Below are 26285 nucleotides of genomic sequence, written 5' to 3' on the forward strand. Positions count from 1 at the left end.
TAGAATCCAAATAAATAGGACACATCCACCCAAAGAGGAATTATTCCCGGTGAAACCTCTTACCCATTTGCTTAGAGCCAAAATAAGTTCAAAACTAGATAGCTTTCTCTTGTGCTATAACAAGGACCCTCGATTAGCCTCCTCTTGGGCTTTGTACAAGGACCCACAGGCTTCTTAAAAGCATTTCCAGCTTCCTCTTGAGCTTGTATACAAGGACCCATCAGGTTTCTTATAAACATAGGAACAGGTCTTTAGTCACCTTTTTAGCCTACCCTGGTGAGTTTCTTCCAATTTAAACCAGACTTTAAACAAGCTAAGTTTGTCTCAATTTTGCATTGAGTACACTTTTTGGAATGAGAGACATGGACAGTCTCTGTCACCTTTATCTTAATCAATCCTCCTTAGCAGAGTCTAGGATCCATGTTTGGTCATCCTCAGCATTGAGTCAGCCTTCATCTTGGGCTTTAAACAAGAAGTCTCCACTAGATAATCTTTCTGCCAATCTTCTCATCCTTTAATAATTAATGGAGTGCTACCCAAATCATTCATTTCAAAACCCCTGGAAAGGGTTAGCCTCCAACATCTGTCTAAAAATGTCAAAATCCCTGGAAAGGGTTAGCTTCCACACATTCCTTCATTTAACCAAAAACCCCTGGAAAGGGTTAGCCTCCAACATCTGTCTAAAAATGTCAAAATCCCTGGAAAGGGTTAGCTTCCACACATTCCTTCATTTAACCAAAAACCCCTGGAAAGGGTTAGCCTCCAAAGTCAATTAATAAAAAGTCAAAAGAATAATTTCATTCTCTTAGGAGATAATTTCCCCAAAAGAGTCAAAACCCCTGGAAAGGGTCAGCCTCCAAAAATATGATAAAAGTCAGTCTTTTAACAGACAAATTCACCAGTTGAGTCAAAATCCCTGGAAAGGGTTAGCTTCCAAAGAAAAACAGTCTTTTTAATCTCCAGTAGAGTCAAAACCAACAAAAACAGTTAGCCTCAACCTTGGGCTTCATACAAGGCACCCAAACAATAAAACTCCCCTGTCAAGAGTCAGCCTCAACCTTGGGCATTGTACAAGGCAGATAATAGAGTCTCCCCAGTGAGTTCTTCATCACTCAGTAGCCACAACCTTGGGCTTTGTACAAGGCAGATAAACCATATCTTTCATGTGTCAAAGATTCCTAACACTTAGGATCTTTCCCCATATAGTCATCAATACTTAATTCATTTAAGAGTCCGCCACAACCTTGGGCTTTGTACAAGGCAGAAAATAGTGTTTTTCCCTAGCTAAAGTCAGCCACAACCTTGGGCTTTGTACAAGGCACATAAATAGAGTCTCCCTAAGTAGAGTCAGCCTCAATTCTGGGCTTTGTACAGAACACAAAAATACCCTGTAATTAATCCCCGGTGGAGCCATCTCCCAAAGTCAATAATATTAATTAATCAATCAAAAAGCCTCAAGCTTGGGCCTCATACAAGCCAGCTAAATTCAAATCTTTTATACAGTAGATAGACATAGCTTATCTCTATAGAGAGATATTTTTACTACTCTACCACATTCAAACAAACAAACATTTCAATTTCAATTTCAATCAAAGTCTCCCATTTAGGACTCTGAAAGACATGCTCTGGCACATCCCCAGACTTGTACACTTTCCCTAATTTGGACGAGCATCTTTCTTTCATTTAAGAGGCATCTGACTGGCATACTTGCACACACAAGTAAGGTCCCCCTCTTGAATGAAATGAATCCAGTTATTCTGTCACTCTTTCAAAGTGTTTGTGGTAGAATAGTACAAATACCTCTCTGTAGAGATGATTTCATGTCTCTTTACTGTAAAATGAGATTTAATTCCAAGCTTCAACCTTGAGCTTCAAGCAAGGCACCAAAAACAATTAATTTCCCTAGTTAGTTCCCCGAACTACATTAAGCTCTGACTTCCACTAGGGATATGTAGGCATGAGGTTCACAAGGAATCTCAGCGAGCTAATAAAATACCAAAAATAGTCAGTCTGTCTATCTGTCTGTCTTTCTTTAAACAATTCAATTCCTTCTCCTAACACAAAGGAGAAACTTTCCCAATCATTAGCAGCAAACACAATCACAATGACACAGAGAAGGTTCCTGTAGAGTACTACAGATATGTAGGGTGTTTAAACACTTCCCTATGTATAACCGACCTCCCGGACTCCAGAATTTCTAGTCTAGGTGAAATCCCCACACTTAGCAAACTCCTAGGGTTTAGTTGAGATCTTTTTTCCCCTTTCCTACTCGTAGGACAAATAAGAAAGTTCGTGTGATATCGTAGGAAGAACTGAAATAAAATTCATCCCACCACGGGCGCATTCTCCTTCCAAATTTCGCGTGAAGGGTCTAGCGTGCCGTCCTCCCAAGTGAAACGGGGAGGTAAAAGAAAACGACACCACAGTACCTTGGAGCCATATTGTACTTCATCATTGTCATTCACAAATTGTTTTTCATGATCTTTCAGACGGCCCAATATGTCATTTCCTTCTAAATCCTTAGACAATTTATGATTGTGCATCCTGCACCTAACAATCACCTTCTATGTTATACAACTTGGTACATATATCAACCTAATGGGACATTTAACTTTCATACTATAAATGCCTTCTAACGAATTATTGCTTTCAGATGCATTCTTCTCTCACAACCCATAATCAATTTATCTTTCCTCCCTCACTTCCCATTACCAATATATGAATGAACAGTGACAACAATAATACCATGCTGTTTACAAGTAATCTGTGCCCATGCTAAAAATTCAGATCGGGACTTAAAAATTTGTCAATTACAACATAAAAAGAGTAAACTATAAATATCATAGAGACGGGAAAACCTTTAAAATTTGAAATTGTTACCTAGAAAACATACAACGTCAATGGTGAAGAACTGCGTAAAATCTGTACAGGAACCCGTAGAAGACGCTGTCAATTTTGGATCACAGAATTAAAACATTTTTCTATACTACCGAAAATTTTGTATATAGGCAAAATTTCCAATAAACCGGAAATTTACAAATTTCCAAAAGTTTTTGTTACTAATTTACAAATTTACAAATTTACAAATTTACAAATTTTGAAATTTACAAATTTTCAAAATTTCCAAAATTTTGAGAATTTCTTGTAAATTTTTGTTGTTGTTATTTCCAAATAAATACTTGAATTTTCAAAATTTCCAGTAATTCTTCCCCGACAAAATCGTTTTCCCCACACTAATCCCGATTAAAATGCAAATTAGACTGGAAGCTGCGAAAACCTCGTAATGGAAATTTTGTTTTTTACTGCCTTGGTCATAGTGAATTTTTTTAGGGGTTGGAATTACAATGGCAATTTGTCATTAAAGAAATATGGTGGCGTGGGGTATAACTGAGGGGGTGGCAAGTTAAAATATCTCATTGTCATCCCAACAATTTTTTCATTCTCAATATTCAAACAACTGACGATAAGATGATCTGCTAACTTACAATCCAAGTCATGGTTGTGTACACAAAACAATAAGTTTCCAAACATTTAAAGTTAGAGAGAACCCACACAACCCGAATGAACATCCATATTTTCTTGACTTTGTGTCATCAAGTTTTAGATTTCTATTTGTTTCTTTGTACACACCGCCTTTTTCAAGTTTATCACAATAGAAACTTTTCTTCTATAAAAACGAGAATTAAATCTCTTGATAACTATACCAAAACCAATTTAACTATTTCAACACGAACCCATTTAAACATGTCATCTCGTATTATAAACTTCAGTTCATGGCTAAAATGATTGATTATAACTGTTATTCTTTTCTTTCTCTTTCAATCAAGATTACAACTGTTACAAGAATAACAAATAACCCTTTCACCCTAAATTAAGATTTGAAGTATGCAATAATGTGAGACTAGTATGCTATTTATAATAAACCTAACATACTAAACTAATGAGTTTTTTTTCACAAATACCCATTACAAGCCAACTTAGGGTACAAGATAACTTAAACTATTAGTCATAACAAACAGGCCCAATTTGAAATACTAACAACCTTAGCATTTCGACACCCACATACTAGAACACACTTCGACGATAGTATGTAGGTCTTCGACACATTCTCTGTCGAAACAGGAAGAAACTCTTCGACTCAGTAGAGTTAGATCCAATTCTCACACTAACAATAGTGAAATCTATTTCATGTTGAAGGGGGACTGGAGTACTCTCGGACTGTGAGGGGAGCTAGGATACATCCTTGTGTTTTTTACTTTTCCGCATTTACCGCTTTCACAAATCATAACCAAAAATAAAGTAACACATTTCAAAACTCTTGCACCAAACTAGAAAAATAAGAGCAACTATTTTAAAACCGGATAAATTTTTAAAGTCCTAATTCACCCCCTCTTAGGCGCACTCAATAACTTACATTTTAAAGAACTAATTATGCACCTTGGAGCCATATTGTACTTCGTCATTTTCACTCACAATTTTTTTTCATGATCTTTCAAACAGCCCAATATGTCATGGCCTTCTAAATCCTTAGATAGTTTATGATTGTGCATCATGCACCTAACAATTAGCTTCCAACCTATACAACTTGGCACAAATCTCAACCTAAAGGGACATTTAACTTTCATACTTTAAATGCCTTCTAACGAATTATTGCTTTCTGATGAATTTTTCTCTCACAACCCATAATCAATTTATCTTTCCTCCCTCGCTTCCCATTAGCAATATCTGAATGAACAGTGACAACAATAATACCATGCCGTTTACTAGTAATTTGTGCCCATGCTAAAACTTCAGATCGGGACTTAAAAATCTGTCAATTCCAACATATCAAGAGTAAACTATAAATATCATAGAGACGGAAAAACCTTTAAATTTTGAAATTTTTACATAGAAAACATACAACGTCAATGGTGAAGAACTGCGTAAAATCTATACAGGAACCTGTAGAATATGCTGCCGGTTTTGGAACACACAAGTAAAACATTTTTCTATACTACTGGAAATTTACAAATTCTCGAAAGTTTTTGTTACTCACTCAAAATTTTGAGAATTCCCGGTATGTTTTTTTTTTTTTGTTTTTTCCAAATAAATACCTGAATTTTCAAAATTTCCGGTAATTCTTCCCCGACAATTTCATTTTCCCCACACTATTTCCGATAAAAACGCAAATTAGACTGGAAACTGCGAAAACCTTATACCGGAAATTTCGTTTTCACTACTAGAAGTTTTGTTTTTTACTGCCTTGGTCATAGTGAAATTTTTTAGGGATTGGAATAGCAAGGGCATTTTTGTTATTAAATAAAAATGGGGGGTGTGAGGTCTAACTAAGGGGGTGACAAGTTAAAATCTCTCATTGTCATTCCAACAATTTTTTTCATTTTGAATATTCAAACAACCGACAATAAGATGATCTGCTAACTTACAATCCAAATCATGGTTGTGTACACCACACACAATAAATTTCCAAACATTTAAAGTTAGAGAGTACCCACACAACCCGAATGAACATCCATATTTTATTGACTTTGTGTCATCAAGTTTTAGCTTTATATTTGTTTCTTTGTACACACCACCTCTTTCAAATCTTACTCAATAGAAACTTTTCTTTTATAAAAACCAGAATTAAATCTCTCGATAACTATACCAAACCCAATTTAACTATTTCAACACGAACCCGTTTAAACATGTCATCTCGTAATATAAACATCATTTCATGGCTAAAATATTTACTTACAAAAATTACAACAACAACTACTACTTTAGCAACACCAGGTTTAAGAGCATCCGATTCACCAACCTCTGGTACATTAGTATATGGACCAATAACGTCAGGTACCTCATAAACTAGATTGACAACATTGAGTTCCCTCATTGACTAGATTGACAACATCAGGGTAAACCATATCTATAGTTGTTGCACGTAAAAGAAATATAATCAAACAAACATTCACACTGTAACACTCATTTTTCTAATTTTAATTTAATTGAAATTTAAATTAATAATTAGCATTATTTTGGTTTTTTGAAATTAATTGGAAAAGGTTGGTTTATGGCATTGGGCCATGTGTGATACTAGTAAGAAGGGGGGGTGTTATGTTGGTAAAGCCCTTTTACTAATTAAAAATCTATTTTTCATAAAAATAAGGAATTGGGAGAAAAAAAGAAAGATTAAACGTGAAAAGAGAACAGAAGAATAGAGAAGCTGATACGAGAAAGAGGAACAGAAGAGAAAGAGGACCAATCAAGAATCTTTGGCTAATGTAACGGGGGACTCTTCCGGTTAGCATCTCTTATCGTATTATAGATGATAATATTGATTAGATGTATTTCTTAGTTCAATTTGATTATAAGTTAGATTAGGGTTTAGAATGATTTTGAGGATGATCATATAATTTGATGTTACTCATGTTGAATTCTGTGTATAATTGTGTGTGAATTGATGTTATGGTATGAATGTAGTGTGATTGATGTGTTGTTGTGTTCATCCATGGAAACTAAATCTGAGAATAAGGGTTTCTAACTGATTGAGTAGAAGTTAGGTTTTTAATCTGTAAAACTGGTATAGGATGATAGATTGGTGAAGTTGAACAAATCCTACATGTTAAAGTGTGCAAAAATGCTATTTTAGACTCAAAATCGCAGACTATTAATGGTGAAAACGAGTGGAAAACGGACTGGTACAGTTGTAGGTTTTGGAGAAGTTACTGGTGGTTCGCGTATGATACGCGTATGGTATGCGTATGAGGGGCGTTCCCAAGGGCCGTACGAGTATGGTACGCTGCCCTGTCTTGTCAAAACGCAACCTTCTGCCGATACGCGTATGAGAAATGAGCGATACACGTATGGTATAATGATACGCGTACAAGGTGTTTTTCTGTGAGAATCAGCTTCTGCTGATACGCGTATGGTACGCGTATGGACAGGCGTGTGTGCAGAATTTTTCCGTTTTGTGATTTTTGAAAGTTTGATGATGCGTAACTTTTGAACTGTTTGCCTGTTTTGAGTTCCGTTTCAAGTATGACGAACCTTATGAAATAACCTTTGTATTGGATGATTATTTGATTTTATTTGAATGATGCTAATATATATGAACATGCTTTGAATGATGATGATGACGATGATGGTTTGAATATGAGACGATGTTGTTCATCGGATCGATGATGGTATAAGTATGTTATGTATATGTTTGCATTCATTCATAGTCATTTGTTGAGGGCTGTATCCAGATGATTGTTGTGGATCAGTGAAGGGTATATTTCCCATGGTGTGGAATTTGTGCTGGCAGGGCCGTATCTTGATGATGTTGGATCAATCGGTGGGTTATTCCCATTGATGATGTTGGTACCACGTGCATAGTGTTAGTTCATTCATATGAATGATTTTCATAACATGATTGAATGTGTTTCAATGTTATGGTTTGATGATATGTTGATTACATGATGGTGAATTATCTGAATATAATACAATTGGGTGAATAATATAACCATGATGTGTTATTGTTTATGATGCAATAATATTTGTTAATCGTGAATGAGACTCACCCTTACATGTTGTCATTTTTCAGATTGAGGATAGCGACTTTCGACTTGGTGAGGAATAGCTCATAAGTCATTGTGTTTAGTATAGCGTCAGGTGTCATGCTCTGATAATGTAACACTGGGGGATGCAAGTTTTTGAGTTTATGGTTTTAATGACTACATTGTTTTGTTTTGAGTTATTTTGTGGGATATGGTATCAAAGGTGTTATACTTATCTGTACGATGAATTTTTCGCTGTGTTAACATGAGATGTTATGAATTATGATAAATTATTCCTTAGTGAATGCATGACAATGACGTATGATGTTTTATTTGTTTTTGAATTGTGGAACCCTTGTTTTATGTTTACTCTGATTATTATTATAATTGCCGCAGGGGTTTAGAAGGGTGTTACAATAGTGGTATCAGAGCATAGTTAGTCGTTGTGACCAGAGTCTTAGTGTTGGTCTTCTCTGTGTATGCGACTGGTGCGAGTTAACCCTTTCTCTACTTTTGTTCTAACGAAATTGTTTATGATTTAAGCAGGGTAATGGCTGGAAGAGGTGGAAGAAACGATGATGAAATTGGTGAGGCTTTGGGGATGATTGCTGGTGTGCTGGGAGGAAATGTCAATAGTGCTAGAATTGGTGCAAAAAGACAATTGGCATAATTTCAAAGGAATAATCCTCCGTTGTTCAAAGGCACTCACGACCCTGAAGGTGCTCAGAAGTGGCTAAAGGAAATCGAGAGGATTTTCAGAGTGTTTGATTGTGCTGAGAACTTGAAGGTGAGGTATGGTACTCACATCTTATCTGAGGAAGCTGGCGGCTGGTGGATTGCTACCAAGACAGAGCTAGAGACTGATGGGATAACAATCACTTGGGCTGTGTTTAAGAGGGAATTTATGAGAAAATACTTTCCTGGGGATGCTCGGGGAAGGAAGGAGATTTAATTTATGGAATTGAAGCAAGGCCATATGACAATTCCAGAGTATGCTTCAGGTTCGTTGAACTGGCCAAATACTACACTCATTACAACAATGAGGAGGCTGGTGAATTTTCGAAATGCATCAAATTCGAGAATGGCCTCTGTGATGAAATCAAGCAAGGTATCAGATATCAAAGGATTCGACAGTTTGCTGATTTGGTTGACTGTAGCAGGATATTTAAGGAAGACAATATCAAGATGAAGTCATCTCACTCTCACGAGTTAGTTGACAAAAAGGGTAAGAAGCATATGGATAGAGGTAAGCCATATGGTAGATGTAAAGCTGTTGATTGGAAGAAGCCTAGTGGGGGAGACTTCAGTGCTTTTGTCAAAACCTACAACTGTGGCGAGATTGGACACCGTAAGAATGAATGCAAGCTTGATCAAAAGAAATGCTTCAAGTGTGATAAAGTGGGTCACATTGCTGCTGATTGTAAGAAGAAGGTTGTAACTTTATACAACTGTGGTGAAGAAGGTCACATTAGCCCACAGTGTACTAAGCCAAAGAAGAACCAATCTGGAGGAAAGGTTTTTGCTTTGACTGGGTCGGAAACCACTCCTAAAGATCGATTGATTAAAGGTATGTGTTTTATTCATGGCACACCTTTAGTTGCAATTATAGATACTGGAGCGACTCACTCTTTTATTTCATTGGATTGTGCTAAGAGATTGAATTTAGAAATATCTGACATAAATGGAAGTATCGTTATTAACACTCCTGCACCGGGTTCAGTAACTACTTTGTCTGCTTGCTTGAATTGTCCGGTCGATATATTTGGTAGGGAATTTGGAATGGACTTAGTGTGTCTTCCATTGAAATAACTAGATGTAATCCTGGGAATGAACTGGTTGGAATTCAACCGTGTTCATATCAACTGTTTTTCAAAGACGATGTTGTTTCCTGAGGCTATTAATGCTGACGATCTGGATATGACTGCTAGACAAGTGAACGAGGCCATTGAAGACGATGCAACAGTGTTTATGTTGTTTGCGTTGATGAACTTGAAAGAGAAGGCAGTGAGTAGTGAATTACCAGTGGTATGTGACTTTCTGGAAGTTTTTCCAGAGGATGTGAATGAGTTACCGCCGGAAAGAGAGGTAGAATTTGCTATTGATTTGATTCCGGGAACTAGTCCAGTGTCGATGGCACCGTATCGTATGTCACCATCTGAGTTGGTCGAGCTGAAGAAACAAAGAAACAATTGGAAGAATTTCTTGAAAAGAAATTCGTTTCGTCCGAGTGTTTCTCCGTGGGGTGCGCCTGTATTGTTGGTAAAGAAGAAAGAGGGTTCTATGAGACTGTGTGTAGATTACCGACAATTAAACAAGGTTACTATCAAGAATCGGTATCCCTTGCTGAGGAATGATGATTTCATGGATCAGCTAGTTGTAGCGTGTGTATTTAGTAAGTTGATCTGAGGTCTGGGTATAACCAAATTCGGGTGAAGGAGGACGATATTCAGAAGACTGCATTTAGAACGAGGTATGGTCATTACAAATATTCGGTAATGCCATTGTGAGTTACTAATGCACCTGGTGTTTTTATGGAATATATGAATAGGATCTTCCATCCTTATCTCGATAAGTTTGTGGTGGTATTTATAGACGATATTATGATATATTCTAAGAATGAGGAAGAGCATACATAACATCTCAGAATTGTGTTAGAGTTGTTAAAAGAGAATAAACTTTTTGCCAAATTATCAAAGTGTGAATTTTGGTTGGATGAAGTTAGCTTTCTTGGGCACGTGATTTCTAAGAATGGTATTACTGTTGATCATATGATGATAGAAGCGGTATCTTAGTGGGAGACTCCGAAATCAGTATTAGAAATTCGTAGTTTTCTTGGTCTTGCAGGTTACTATAGGAAGTTCATTGAAGGTTTTTCAAAGTTAGCCTTGCCATTAACTAAATTGACATGGGAGGGTCAAGCGTTTATTTGGGATTCAAAGTGTGAAGAAGGATTCCAAGAGTTGAAGAAGAGGTTGACTAGTGCTCCTATCTTGATTTTTCTGAATCCGACAGAATCGTTTGTGGTATATTGTGATGCGTTACTGATGGGTTTAGGTGGTGTATTGATGCATAATAAACAAGTAGTCGCTTATGCGTCGAGACAACTAAAAGTGCATGAAAGAAATTACCCGACTCATGATTTAGAGTTGGCAGCTGTGGTTTTTGTTTTGAAGTTGTGGCGACATTATTTGTATGGTTCAAGATTCAAAGTGTTTAGTGATCATAAGAGTATGAAGTATCTCTTTGATCAGAAGGAGCTTAATATGAGGCAGAGGAGGTGACTAGAATTCCTTAAAGATTATGACTTTGGTTTGAATTACCATCCTGGTAAGGCAAACGTGGTTGCTGATGCGTTGAGTAGGAAGTCCTTACATATGTCTATGCTAATGGTGAAAGAACTGGATTTAATTGAACAGTTTAGAGATTTGATTTTGGTATGTGAAGGTACTCCTAATAGTGTTAAATTGGGTATGCTAAAGCTGACTAGTGGTATTCTTGAAGAGATTAGAAAGGGTCAGAAAGCTGATGTTGAGTTGATCGATAAGTTGACTTTGATTAACCAAGGTAAAGGCGGTGAATTTAGAATCGACGAGAATGGTATAATGAGGTTTGGTGTTAGAGTTTGTGTTCCTGATATTGTTGAGCTCCAAAAGAGTATTCTGGAAGAATGACACCGTAGAGCATTAAGCATTCATCCTGATGCTACCAAGATGTATCATGATTTGAAAAAGTTGTTTTGGTGGCCTGGAATGAAGAAGGAAATTGCAGAGTTTGTTTATTCTTGTTTGACATGTCAGAAGTCAAAAATTGAGCATCATAAGCCATCTGGGTTTATGCAACAGATGTTTATTCCTGAATGCAAGTGGGATAGCATATCGATGGATTTTGTTTCTGGTATGCCGAGAACTGTTAAGAATTGTGAGGCAATCTGGGTTGTTATGGATAGGTTGACAAAGTCTACTCATTTCATACCGGTAAGAATGGATTATTCTATGGAGAAGTTGGCTCAATTGTATATTGAAAAGATAGTTAGTCTGCATGGCGTTCCTTCGAGTATCGTGTCCGATAGAGATTCGGGATTTACGTCTAAGTTCTAGGAAGGTTTGTAGAGGGCTTTGGGTACTAAGCTGAGATTGAGTTCTGATTATCATCCGCAGACTGATGGACAGACTGAGAGGACGATCCAATTGTTAGACGATTTGTTGCGTGCTTGTGTGTTAGAAAAACGAGGTGCTTGGGATAGTTCTATGCCTTTAATTAAATTTACCTACACCGTTGTGTTGGTTAGAATCTGGTGAGAGTGCTATGATCGGGCCAGAAATTGTGCAACAGACTACGGAAAATATTAAGATGATTCAGGAGAAAATGAAAGCTTCTTAGAATCGTCGGAAGAGTTATCACGACAAGAGGAGGATGACACTTGAGTTTCAAGAGGGAGATCATGTGTTTATAAGGGTTACTCCTATGACAGGTATAGGCCGACCTTTGAAGTCAAAGAAGTTGGCGCCGCGTTTTATTGGTCCGTTTGAGATTTCGGAAAGAGTAAGAGAAGTGGCCTATCATATTGCTTTGCCTCCGATGCTTGCAAGTTTGCATGATGTATTTCATGTGTCATAGTTGAGAAAATACATCACGGATCCGTCCCACGTGATCTAAGTAGACGACGTGCAGGTGAAAGACAACTTGACGGTTGAGGCTTTACCTGTGAGGATTGAGGATCGAGAGCTGAAGCAATTATGTGGCAAAGAGATAGCTTTAGTCAGAGTAGCTTGGGGAGAACCAGCGGATGGGAATGTTACCTGGGAGCTAGAAAGTCAGATGAAGGACTCCTATCCGAAACTTTTTACTTGAGGTATGTTTTCGAGGACGAAAACTCTTTTAGTGGGGGAGAGTTGTAACACCCGTATTTTTCTAATTTTAATTTAATTGGAATTTAAATTAATAATTAGGATTATTTTGGTTTTGTGAAATTAATTGGAAAAGGTTGGTTTATGGCATTGGGCCATGTGTGATACTAGACAGAAGGGGGGGGATTATGTTGGTAAAGCCCTTTTACTAATTAAAAATTTATTTTTCATAAAAATTAGGAATTGGGAGAAAAGAAGAAAGATTAGACGTGAAAAGAGAACAGAAGAATATAGAAGCTGATACGAGAAAGAGGAATAGAAGAGGAAGAAGACCAATCAAGAATCTTTGGCTAAGGTAAGGGGGACTCTTTCAGTTAGCATCTCTTATCGTATTATAGATGATAATGTTGATTAGATGTATTGCTTAGGTCAATTTGATTATATGTTAGATTGAGGTTTAGGATGATTTTGAGGAGGATCATATAATTTGATGTTACCCATGTTGAATTTTGTGTATAATTGTGTGTTAATTGATGTTATGGTATGAATGTAGTGTGATTGATGTGTTGCTGTGTTCATCCATGGAAACTAAATATGAGAATAAGGGTTTCTAAATGATTGAGTAGAAGTTAGGTTTTTAATGTGTAAAACTGATATAGGATGATAGATTGGTGAAGTTGAACGAATCCTATATGTTAAAGTGTGCAAAAATGTTGTTTTAGACTCAAAATCACAGAATGTTAATGGTGAAAACGAGTGGAAAAAGGACTGGTACGGTTGCAGGTTTTGGAGAAGTCACTGGTGGTTCGCGTATGATACGCATATGGTGCGCGTATAAGGGGCATTCCCAAGGGTCGTACGCGTATGGTACGATGCCCTGTCCCGTCGAAACGCATCCTTCTGTCGGTACGCGTATGATACGCGTATAAAAAATGAGCGATACACGTATGGTAGAGTGATACGCGTATGAGACGTTTTTCTATGAGAATTAGCTTCTGCTGATACGCGTACGGACAAGCGTGTGTGCAGAATTTTTCCGTTTTGTGATTTTTGAAAGTTTGATGATGCGTAACTTTTGAACCTTTGGCCTGTTTTGAGTGTTGTTTCGAGTATGATGAACCTTATGAAATAACCTTTGTGTTGGATGTTGTTCATCGGATCGACGATGGTATAGGTATGTTATGTATATGTTTGCATTCATTCATAATCATTTGTTGAGGGATGTATCCAGATGATTGTTGTGGATCAGTGAAGGGCATAATTCCCATTGTATGGAATTTGTGCTGGCAGGGCCGTATCTTGATGATGTTGGATCGGTCGGTGGGTTATTCCCATTGATGATGTTGGTACCACATGCATAGTGTCAGTTCATTCATATGCATGATTTTCATAACATGATTGAATGTGTTCCAATGTTATAATTTGATAATGTGTTGATTGCGTGATGGTGAATTGTTTGAATATAATACAATTAGGTGAATAATATAACTATGATGTGTTAATGTTTATGATGCAATAATATTTGTTAATCGTGAATGAGACTCACCTTTACATGTTGTCATTTTCAAATTGAGGATAGCGACTTTCGACTTGGTGAGGATTAGCTCATAAGTCACTGTGTTTAGTATAGCGTCAAGTGTCATGCTCTGATAATGTAACACTGGGGGACGCAAGTTTTTGAGTTTATGATTTTAATGACTACATTGTTTTGTTTTGAGTTATTTTGTGGGATATGGTATCAAATATGTTATACTTATTTGTACGATGAATTTTCCGCTATGTTAACATGAGATGTTATGAATTATGATAAATTGTTCCTTAGTGAATGCATGACAATGACGTATGATGTTTTATTTGTTTTTGAAATTGTGACACCCTCGTTTTATGTTTATTACGCGGGAGTTTAGAAGGGTGTTACTGTTCTTGAAGGATCCTTTCATAAGTGATTTGAAAGGTAACGAAATAATGCAAAATATGAATTAATGAAAACAGATTTAGAACAATGGTGATGGTGTTATTGAAAAACATATGGATTTCATGTCCAAACTCCAAAAGAAAATATTTTTGTAAAAGTTTAAGAAAATATGAAATAAAATGTTGAATAAAATTTAAATATATATAGCAAAATGACTAATTCAAAAATAAATAAAACTTTAAACACCCATTAATAAGAAGGTTAAACTTCAAAGTCTGACAAACTTAACTTTGCCATTATTATAATATTTCAAAATTTACCTGCTCATGTCATATCTTTATATATCTAATTAAACTTAAGCTACATTCTTTAATTTTTTTGTTAAAGAAAGCTGCATCTTTTGTTTGGCGTGACTGATAATCTTTTATTATTTTAATTTGCCCCTTAAAAGTTCATATGCTTCCAATCTCATCAGAGTTTCTTTAATCATACTAAACCTCAAAAAAGCATTTAGCAGTTTATACAACTTGAACTTGGTTATGATTATCCTTAGTAACCAAAAGCATTTTATCACAATAAAACTAAGTATATACCTTTGTCCAGATTCTGTGCTTCATAATATAAAAAAATTACACATATCTGTTATTTACTTTAGTGCTTGACATCATCAAATCATCACCCTTGAGACTTAGATAGATAGTACCTTCAAAGCATTATCAATCTTTTCCTCAGATGGTTCACAAGAGGACTCTCATCTGGTACAATATCATCTCTTTGGTAGCTTCCTGGACCTCTAAGTTTATCATCTGAACAAGAGGAGCTGCATATATAATGCTCATACTGTCCCTTCTTATTCTCAACATCCGCAGCATATTTTTTTGTCTGAAAAAATAATGAGGTCATAAACTGTTACAACTAAGCGAAAAAAGTAGAATTGAAAAATTTAAGTGATAATAATATGATCAAAGAAAAACAAACCTTCTCATCGATAGTTCGATGAGCTAGCACAGTCTTCAGTACTTCATACAAGACAGTGGCAATCTGAACATTCGTAACCATCTCCTCCTGATAGAGTAAGAATTATGATTAAATAAATATTTTAGATATTAAATTAGGAGAACAATTTATTTTAGTATTATATTTTGTAATATTCTCTAGAATGTTCTTAAGATATTGTTGAATTGGGCTTTAATTAGTATTGGGCCTTTAGTTTATTATCCATTAGTATTATTATATATATGTAGTGTCTTTGACACTTGAAAATCAATCAAAAAGAAATCAAAGTTATTTTTATCTCTATTTTCTTAGTTTATTTTTAATGTCTTCCTCTTTTTATTGTTGAACCCTAATTTTATAGTTTTGGTAGGATAGCTTCCTATCAATTGGTGCTTTCATTTTGAACTTAAATCCTTCCTTTCATGGCATATCCATATTATCATTCATATATCCCATACACTCCGTTCATTCCATATCAACAACAACACATAATTTCTACTTCACCTCCATTTTCCACATTCAATGAACATTCAAGTTACCCTCACTATCAACCTCAATCTCAAGATTTCTATTCCCAGCTAGAAACCCTAAAACAATATTTGATTGAAACTCATGAAATCAAAAAAAAATCAAGAGAAGAGATGCAGAAACAGATTCAAAATTTGAGTCTTTCTCTCAAAGCATCACAACTTGCTTACAAGGAAAAACCACCAGATCTATACAAACCACAACCAAGACAACCTAATTTGCATTATGCCCAAAGAAAACACACAGCAAAGTTTCAACAAGAACAACATGAAGAAGAAAAACTTCCTGATTCACTAAAATCCTCTTTGACGGTAACTCCGGCATCTTCTCCGGTGATATTTCCGACGCCGGCAACACTTCCATCTCCGCCTTTGAAACCACCTTTAAAACCTCCTAACAGAGATTCATCTCAGCCACCACTATTGAAACCGATAAGTAATATTTCATCTTTGTCACCACTACCAAAACGTTCTATTGTCAGAGTCAAGAGTTGTGCAAATCCAACTTTAAAATCACATTTAGAGCTTGACAACAAAATTCCAACTCCACCGGAACCTCCAACAAAAACAATTTCATTTTTGCCTTCAGTACCTCCACCGCCAATCTACAGTCGCCACTCGGTACTGCGACCACCACCGTCAAAACAACATGATTTGTTTCTAACACAGTCTCCACCTCTGTTGCCTCTACCACCTAAAACCCCAGATTTGCAAACATCATCGGAACAACCATCGCCGCCGCCTCTAAAACACCATTTTCATTTAGCTCTGCGACCTCCTTCTAAACCACCTGACTTTGTTCGAGCGACGACAGTACCACCACGACGAGTCACGTTCGGAGGTGTTGAAGACTCCTTTTCCGACAACAATTTTTGCATCTTAATTTTTGACCCCGGCGGCCATGATCACCCTTTAACCGGCGTTGATTCATTGTAAGATGAGAAAGAAGGAAAAGGGATGAAGAAACCCAGAAGAAGAATGGGAAAGATAAAAAAAAAGGAAAAAAAAAAAAAAGGAATCTGCTCAGGTATAATTGAAATGGAAGCCAGCTGTTTCCAATTTTCCATACCCCTCACATGCTCCCATGTGCTTCTCTATTATTCATATAACCAGACACGTGACACTTTTCTTTCAAAAAAAATAAAATACACCCATTTTATGATGCCTACCTATTTGATGAATCAACTTTCTTAGCACGTATCTCGGTGGCAACAAAAGAATGCGGACAGTCAGGCACTACCAGAAAAACAAATATTTTCTCAATGGTAATGTATGCAATGGCAACAAGTAGCTTTTCACTATTGACACTCTATTCTATTGATTCTGGAACAACAACACAAGTGCAATCATCCACCCATTTGTCAATATGTGTTTCTCATCAATTTAAGCAATGGGATCCTGGGAAAAAAATGATATTATTTATCTTTTTACAACCTTGAGGACAAGGTTGTTTTTCAAGGGGTAAGTAATGATAGAGTAAGAATTATGATTAAATAAATATTTTAGATATTAAATTAGGAGAACAATTTATTTTAGTATTATATTTTGTAATATTCTCTAGAATGTTCTTAAGATATTGTTGAATTGGGCTTTAATTAGTATTGGGCCTTTAGTTTATTATCCATTAGTATTATTATATATATGTAGTGTCTTTGACACTTGAAAATCAATCAAAAAGAAATCAAAGTTATTTTTATCTCTATTTTCTTAGTTTATTTTTAATGTCTTCCTCTTTTTATTGTTGAACCCTAATTTTATAGTTTTGGTAGGATAGCTTCCTATCACCTCCCTTCAACAGAAACATCAGAAGAAGAAGAATAATAAGACATTTGTAAAATCACACAACCTCCAAGAGCAAGTTTAAGAAAAATCAAGCCTTACGGTTCTTTAGTAAATTCACCATCCCGGATTCTAGTCTCGTAGAAAGTTTGGTAGTATGTTTCCGTGTTATCTCCTCTTCCTACAAACATGAATGTTAATAAACCAGTTTCAAAATATGAAAGAATTGCGAGAAATTAAAATTAGGCTGTGTACCCTTTCGACCTTGCGCAGCAGACAAGTCTTGAATTGTCGGACGCCACACCCACTTGATGTTGGATCAATTGTATGAGCCTTCTCAAATGCAGCAGCCAATGGAAAAACAACTCACAAAGATAGGCAACTCTAGGATTCTCCAACTCAATACTATTGGCAGATCTAAGAAGGAACAATCTCACCATCCATAATATTCTCTTCACTGGTGCCCATGTTTCTACCAGAAAAACCGAAACCAATGCAAGTTTATATTTTGAGAATTGGGGATGAAACTTGCATGCAAAGGAAAGCACGTGGAAAGTGAAAAAGATGAATGAGATATGACAATGCAATATTTGCAGGTTGGTTTCATTTTCTTTCAAAAAAAATTAGGAGTTAAGGCATACACTGATAGGAAGATTCCTATCAAGACTACAAAATTAGGGTTTTCTAACTAAAAGGAGAAGAACAATAAAATTGACTAAATAAAATAAAGGAAAATAAAAGACATTTTCATTTGATTCTTGATACCTAATGTCTCAATGAGACTACAATATATAGTACTTCTAATGATAATAAACTTAAAGCCCAAACACTACTAAAAGCCCAATTCAACCAAACTTTCAAAATAAAATAACAATAACATTATATTACTAATTAAAATATCTAATTGCACCTCTCTATCATTGCCGCCGGGTTCACTCGAACCTTGTCCTCAAGGTTCAAATGCAAGTATGAAGGTTTGTGGATTTGACGGGTGTGTAGTAGCCCATTTATCTCATGAAGAAAAATTGTCAAGGGAACATTTCTTAAAAGCCCAATTTAAATCTTCAACGTATGTCCACACTTTTCCATAGCAAACTTGAATTTTTTTTTTCCATAGTAAACTTTTTACTATTTTTGAATGAAAGGCAATTGTCACCAATGTCTGTGGACCCCCACAAATCATAGGAAACCAACCACACAAAACCAACCACACACACGTTATGAAAAAGAGAAACAGCACATGAGAGAGAGAATATTGATTGATAGAAATTTTGTCGTTTTCTTAAAGAAACACCACCTGGTATTACTATCTTCTTTATTCAATATGCCCCACTAAGCCATAAACTTGAAACCGCATAATCCGCAACTATTAACAACAGATCTGTAACTTCTGATTTTGAAGGACTGGTGTAAAGTGGATTGAAAGGGGTGGTGCACGGTGGAGTGAGTGATCGGAGCAAGTCTCCACCAGGATCAAAGATGACAATGAAAAATCCAAATAGATCAAAAGTGGAGCAAAGAGGTTGAGGTATAAGAGTTTTTGCCGGCGGTGATGTTTTTGCCAGAGATGTCACCTGAAGTATTGTCGGAGGTGTTGTTGACATCAGGAAATTCATCGGAGCAGAAGTCGGGTATGGTGTCGGGGTCGAAGATTTTGCCGGAGAAGAACTCATAAACACTGTTGGAGTCAGTGAGTTCGTCGGAAATACTGTCGGAGTCGGAAATATTGCCGAAAAAGTATTTTTTTTCTCTTTGGATTTCAACCCTGCATGTTCCAAAGGTTGTGGATCTGATGATTTTGGTAACGTCGAAAATGTCACCGGAAATGTCGTCGGAGATGACACCGGAAATGCTGTCGGAGTTGAAAATTTCGCCGGAGGAAATGTTTGCAAGACAGAACACTTTTCTATTGATGTTTTTAAATTAAAATGAAATTCCTTCAAACACTCTATAAAATTTGTATCTGATCTAGCAATTTCTTGAAATGAATCTTTCATCTCATCTTCAAATTTGCTAAACCCTTCTAAAACTTGAGAAAAAGATTTCTGCAGATCTGCATTTAGAATGGATGTTGTTGATGTTGTAGAGGTGGAAATGAGAGCTTGTTGTTGACAGGTATGTGTGTTGATGTTGGTGGATTTGGATTTTTTGAGAACGGTTTTTGATTTTTTTTCTAAGTTTTTCTTAAAAGAGGAATGAGACACTTGTAAATGCTTTTCAAAATCTCTTCTATTTCTAGAATGTGTTTGATATTGATGAAAAAGTGTGGAAGAGGTATTTGTTGGTTGGAGTTGTTGATGATAATAATTATTGTAGTCATATGAATAAGGAGATGATGAATATGGGTTAGGATGAGATGGATGTGGTGAATATCCATGATTTAGATACAACTTTGGTGATGATGATCCAACATGAGTGTAACAAGGTGTAAAAAGTTTCCATGGAAAAGATGGAAATGAAGGTGTGGTAGGAGATGGAAATGAGGGGTTTGTGGGATAGGTAGGAGGAATACTCCATGAATGATATGGATGATATGAAGGTGGAAGATAATGATAATCCATAGGAGGATTTGAGTAAATGGATGAAAGCACCAATTGATAGGAAGATTCCTATCAAGACTACAAAATTAGGGTTTTCTAACTAAAAGGAGAAGAACAATAAAATTGACTAAATAAAATAAAGGAAAATAAAAGACTTTTTCATTTGATTCTTGATACCTAATGTCTCAATGAGACTACAATATATAGTACTTCTAATGATAATAAACTTAAAGCCCAAACACTACTAAAAGCCCAATTCAACCAAACTTTCAAAATAAAATAACAATAACATTATATTACTAATTAAAATATCTAATTGCACCTCTCTATCATACACTCACACATCACATTGCTTTTTTGGGTTAACTTTTTTGAGAAAAGTTTCGTCTTTTGGAATTGAAAATGGGAATTAACGAATTGGGGATGAAGCTTATATGCAAAGGAATGTGAATGTGAAGTGCTTTGGAGGTTGAAGTTGCTATCACTTTAGTCTTTTCTTATGTATTAGAAAATATTTGGTTTATGGTTTATTAATTTGCTCTCATTAATTACTGATTTATGGTTTATTCATTTTATAACTTGCTCTATTTTTGCTTTTCTCGAAAGGGAATTGCTAAAGTGATGCTAAGGAAAAACTAAAAATATTCTCGGATTTCGGAGATACATCTCCATACGCATGCACCCAAAATACAACGTTTCAGATTTAATGGTGAGATTCTAGCTTTAATTAAAAAAATTAAGGAGATGCATCTCCGTATGTTTTCAACATCTAGATTTTACACTTCCTATTCACGGAGATGCATCTCTGGATGATATTTAATCAAAAGGGCGCCATAACCCTTCTCTTTACTCACTTCTCATAATACTCTCAAACTCTCAAACTGTGAAACTCTCGTCTCTCAAAACTTTCTACAATAATAAAAAATGATAAATTTGTAGAAAATAAGATTTAACAATATTTTATGAGAATTTTGATAAAGTAGTTCTTATTTTTAATATTTTTAAAATTTTATCATTTAGAAGTATTATAGAAAAAAGAAATGTTTAAATTAATATTTTTTAGAAACTTTTTATAAACTTATAATATTATAGACTTCATTTTAAATAAAAGAAAACATCATTTATTTTGAAAAAACACCCACAATAAATTTATAAATTTTTACTTTAGAGCATACTAAGATGCTCTCTTACAACATTTATATAATGCAATTGTGATTTTTATTAATAAAACAAATGAAGATAAGATTACGGTGTAATAAATATTCATTAAAAAAATGAAGGATTATTGATGGGTCATCAATCTAGTCAAATTAGGACAAAGCTCAAGCTAATGAAAACATAGACGATGCAAGTGAAAATTAAATTAGTTTATAATCTATAATAAAAGAGTATATAAACAATTTATTTTTCTGAATTAAAACACATGATCTCAAAAAAGTGATAACTTAAAAGAAAATAAATTTTGACTTTTCATAAAAAATGGGTTTGATCAGTACTATTCTTGTTTTTGTTTTTTTTGAAGCCAAAAAATGATTTTATTATTTTTGTTTTTGTTTATTAAGGCTTCATAACCTTATTTATATATCATTGAAGTTTCTCTATTTAGTCAATTGATAACTAATATTGTGTAACAACTCATTCATTCCTAAGTTGTCATGTACCTCATCCAAACCCAAATGACTCTGTTATCTCACTTATACCAAATGAAGAATATAATTTGAGGATTTACACCTGTTATACTAAAAATGTGTGTAAATAACAAATACAATGATAATTTTGTAAATAAAGTATCATTTCAAGTTTTGCCACATAATAATAGATGTACTATTTTTAAAAAACGGATGTAAAATTGAAAGAGTATTTGTCATCAAACTCTATTACTCATGTTATATTAAAAGAGGGTGTAAATTTTGAAAATCAAAAAAAAAAATATATTGCTCCTATTATTTCTATAAGCAATAATATATTGAAACAGAGAACCCAAGTTCTCAACCCACTGAAAATTCTGGCATGACAGACTCGGATGTCAATCCCGATGTCAAGACACCTGATCTGTTATTAATGTAGCACAAGCAGAATAGAAGGATCCCCCATTATTTAATTACTCTTAGAAAAGATTCAATGAGACCTGGGATCACACACGTTCAGTATACATAACCAGATTATAATTTTTACATGATTCTGTGTAGGAACAACTAACACTTCTGAACCTGATGTTATAAACAAAGTCATAACATTCATAACTGAACAAACAATGCAGAAGATAAATAACACAGTTAATTGTTAACCTAGTTCGGTATAACTACCTACTCTGGGGGCTACCAAGTCAGGAAGAAGATTCCACTATCAGTAGTACTATTTTATATAAACAACCTCTGGTTTACAGATAAACAACCTCTGGTTTACCTAGTCACTGCCCAATGCAACCTTTATCTCAGAACTCCATCCAAGATAAGAAAACCTCTGCTCACTCCCTGGTGATACCTAACTATTACAACCCTGCAACAGCTATTTACACAATTAACAATGAACACATACTTGATCTTGCTTCACAGCTTCAATCAAGCTTACAATACTCAACTCTTACCTACAGGTTTCGAGTGAGGACAATCACTTCTCTAACCTACAGGTTTCGAGAAGGACATGGCAGCCATCCCACAACCTGGATGGTCTACCTATAGAAACCCTTATGACTACATCGTTATAACCTGATCCCAAACTGGATTTGGGCTTACAAATCGCAGCACTCTTGCTGTTACAAATATGCAGAAAATATTCTGCTACAAATAAGGTCTTTCAATCATGAGTTTCCTAAATTAGAAACTGCTGAATCTTCAATCTTCTGATCTGATTCTTCCTGAATCTTCAATCTTCTGATCTGATTCTTCAATTATTCTTTTGACCTTTAAATATGCGCCACATAGGATTACATAATATTCACATAGAATATTCTGTATCTGTTAAGTACAAACTTAATCTTTCTTCGAGTTCTGCAGGCGCGATGTCATGAGTTGATGTCATGACATTCCATTTAACATCTTGCTTATACCTGTTTTGTTCGTTATAAACTTGCAAGATTCACATTTTGACCATTTGCTGCTATTATATGTTTTAGCCAAACATTAGACAATAATACAGGACAGGCAGAGCATCAACAACCACAATTACAAAATACCGAGGAAATAACCCTGGAAAGAAAAATTACACGCTAATTGAAACTTAAGACATGTAAAACAAAGGATTTTTGCTAAACTCGTAAAAGTTACAAATGGGTTGGTTGGTTAATTTTTTCTATAGACGCTCACATCCAAACCAAAACTTTAATTACCCAAACAATATCACGAATATTCCACGTATCATTTCTGAAAACAGTGCCATTCCTCATGATCCAAAGATTCCAACATATGGCCAACCAAACTTCTCCTTCCTTCCCTTTCCTTAATCTATAAGATTTGCAAAAAGAGGACCACGTCAAAAAGCTTTCCGTAAATTTTTCGATTTATAATCCACAAGACTAATCCACTTGGCCACAACAAGTTATAAAAATATAAACCATATAATCACAAACGGGGTGTAAATTTTAAAATATTTATACTTTTTAACACTACAAAAAAAACTTAAAATTGCCCACAACAAGTTGTCCACAACCTTTGGCTATCAGTACATCACATAATTTTGAATTTAAAAAAATTTTCGTTTATTATTTTTCAATGTAAATAAATAGTCTTTCAATTTTACTATACAATGTCAACCTGTTGTTATTTTCCATGCTCTTAATAAGTTATTTTATCTTTATTTTTAGCCTTTCTCCTTTTTTCTTTTCCTCACTCAAAAGACAAACTAACTTTTATAATCACAATAACTGTTTTTCCTTAAACTCATCTCAAACCGTAGTGCAATCGCCGCCAATATCAACATCCCTATCGTTGCCACCTTCATCAACATTTCTTCAATGATCTATTCCCTAACCCTAGAAGTATATTCATAATCGCAGGTTTGGTGACCTATTCCCTATCTCAATGAGCACATACACACCCGCGTTTTCATTTACATTCTTCCATTCTCAATTTTATTTATTGTTTCACTTTCTTCTATTTTATTATTGAAGGGAATTTTCCACAGGTAAGTAATTCAAGGTGAGGTCTCTTTTGACATAGGTGACAGTTGCTTGGTTTATGCCATGACTGCATGATCCTATTCTATTTATTGGTGTTTAATAGTTTCCTTTGACATAGGTGAGAGTTGCTTGGTTCACGGCTTCTTCAACGCTTTTGCTTGAGTCTGTATATTGCACTTTAGTTTTTATTGTATTTGATATTGATTTTGTACATTCCTAGTATGGTTTCAATATGTTTACTAAGGCTGCAACTAGGAAACTTTTATCAAATTAATGTCCTTTTAAAAAGGTGATTTTTTCAAATGTCCTTGAGCTTATAATAAATATTTGATTTAAACCCAAATGTAATATTTTGGTTAATTTAAAATAATAATTCATAAAAAATAATAATAAAATTATTATATAAAACAATGTCAATGAATATATCCCATACTATATTCATCTACCAATTCAAAATAACATAATCACTATGCTATATGAAATCCAAGATCTAGGAAACTTAACCTTTAACAACATATCCAAATTATCATGTTAAAATACGAAGAAGATAACAATATCTAAATACCCAAAACATGAGTTCAAATAAACTCCCAAGTGTTACATGACCAGAGCATTTTAAATTTTATTTACTGTTTCATTTTCTTCTATTTTATTATTGAAGGGAGTTTTCCACAGATAAGTAATTCAAGGTGAGGTCTCTTTTGACATAGGTGACAGTTGCTTTGTTTATGCCATGAATGTATGATCCTATTCTATTTATTGGTGTTTAATAGTTTCCTTTGACATAGGTGAGAGTTGCTTGGTTCACGGCTTCTTCAACGCTTTTGCTTGAGTCTGCATATTGCACTTTAGTTTTTATTGTATTTGATATTGATTTAGTACATTCCTGGTATGGTTTCAATATGTTTACTAAGGCTGCATCTAGGAAACTTTTATCAAATGTCCTTTTTAAAAGGTGATTTTTTCAAATGTCCTTGAGCTTATAAGAAATATTGGATTTAAACCATAATTATTTGTTAAGGACTATTTCATATTATTGATAAACAAACATTTTAGGGTTAAATATACGCTGCCCCTACCATTAGGGTGAGTTTTGTTTTACACCCCTATTAATTATTATTTTTTAGATTCCCCCTTATAAAACACATATTCCATTTTCAATCACCTCTTTATATACCAAACTCACATATTTTTTATTGAATTGAAAATGGGTTGAGACCAAATGGGCCATATGGTTGAGACCAAACACACATATCTTATAAATCTTATTATTTTATAAGATCTCTCACCATTTTATCTCTCTTTGAGCTGCATTGTCAAAATACTCCCAAGTAAAAAGGCTTCATTATGAAAATTATCTCCAATAAAAAGCATTGAATAACCAGGACTCTATGTTTTAACCACTTTCTGTTTCCACAATTCATCATGTATTTCTCTACCAAAATATAAAACAAAAAAGACCTTTATCTCAATATATTTTATCTTTTTAAAGAATTATTTATTCTAATATTTATCCTGTTAAATACTTTAAATGTTATCAACTTAGATATCTATTGAAGAGTCCTCTTTTTCTCTCTTTTATTCACATTGTCGGGAAGAGTCCCCCATCGACATGTGTCAATATTCCTATACAAATCATTAAATGTCATCACTGTTGGAATTAAACCCAAAGTAGGGGGACGAGTTATCGACTTCAGTCGTGACGCCATCAGTGAATTCCTTGGAAACCCTGTTGTATTAAAAGAAGGACAAAGATACAGGTTTCAGGAGTCAATCAATGCAGTACCTGACGCTGATGCAATATCTGCAGTGATTCTCAAAGAAGGATGGAGGTTGATAAAAATCCTAATGGGGTGCATTAAGGTACAATCGAGAGGATTTGCTCCTAGAAGCACAAGTACTTCTGTTGTTTATTCTTCACAATGTTCGACCATAGAGTCACACATCTACCTTCACCATGGACACCGCACAACTCCTCTACCTAATGATTGAAGGGAAAAGAATTAACATAGCACGCATTATTTCAAATGAAATGAGAACCGTAGCT

The 26285-nt window shown here is 34.9% G+C and overlaps 1 long non-coding RNA gene across 2 annotated transcripts; it reads right to left on the reverse strand.

Moving 5' to 3' along the window:
* Nucleotides 1-14714: 14714 nt before the first annotated feature.
* On the reverse strand, nt 14715-18039 carry LOC131662480 (uncharacterized). 2 transcript variants are annotated; one of them, XR_009301605.1, is made up of 4 exons: nt 17846-18039; nt 17684-17762; nt 15258-15344; nt 14715-15161 (listed from the first exon to the last, which is right to left on the reverse strand). It is a non-coding gene; the product is annotated as an uncharacterized LOC131662480 (long non-coding RNA). The 2 variants fall into 2 exon arrangements; XR_009301604.1 differs by having other exon boundaries at nt 14716-15161; nt 17837-18039.
* Nucleotides 18040-26285: the final 8246 nt, after the last annotated feature.

Source organism: Vicia villosa, linkage group LG3 (genome assembly GCF_029867415.1).
Source record: "Vicia villosa cultivar HV-30 ecotype Madison, WI linkage group LG3, Vvil1.0, whole genome shotgun sequence".
Lineage (NCBI taxonomy): Eukaryota > Viridiplantae > Streptophyta > Magnoliopsida > Fabales > Fabaceae > Vicia > Vicia villosa.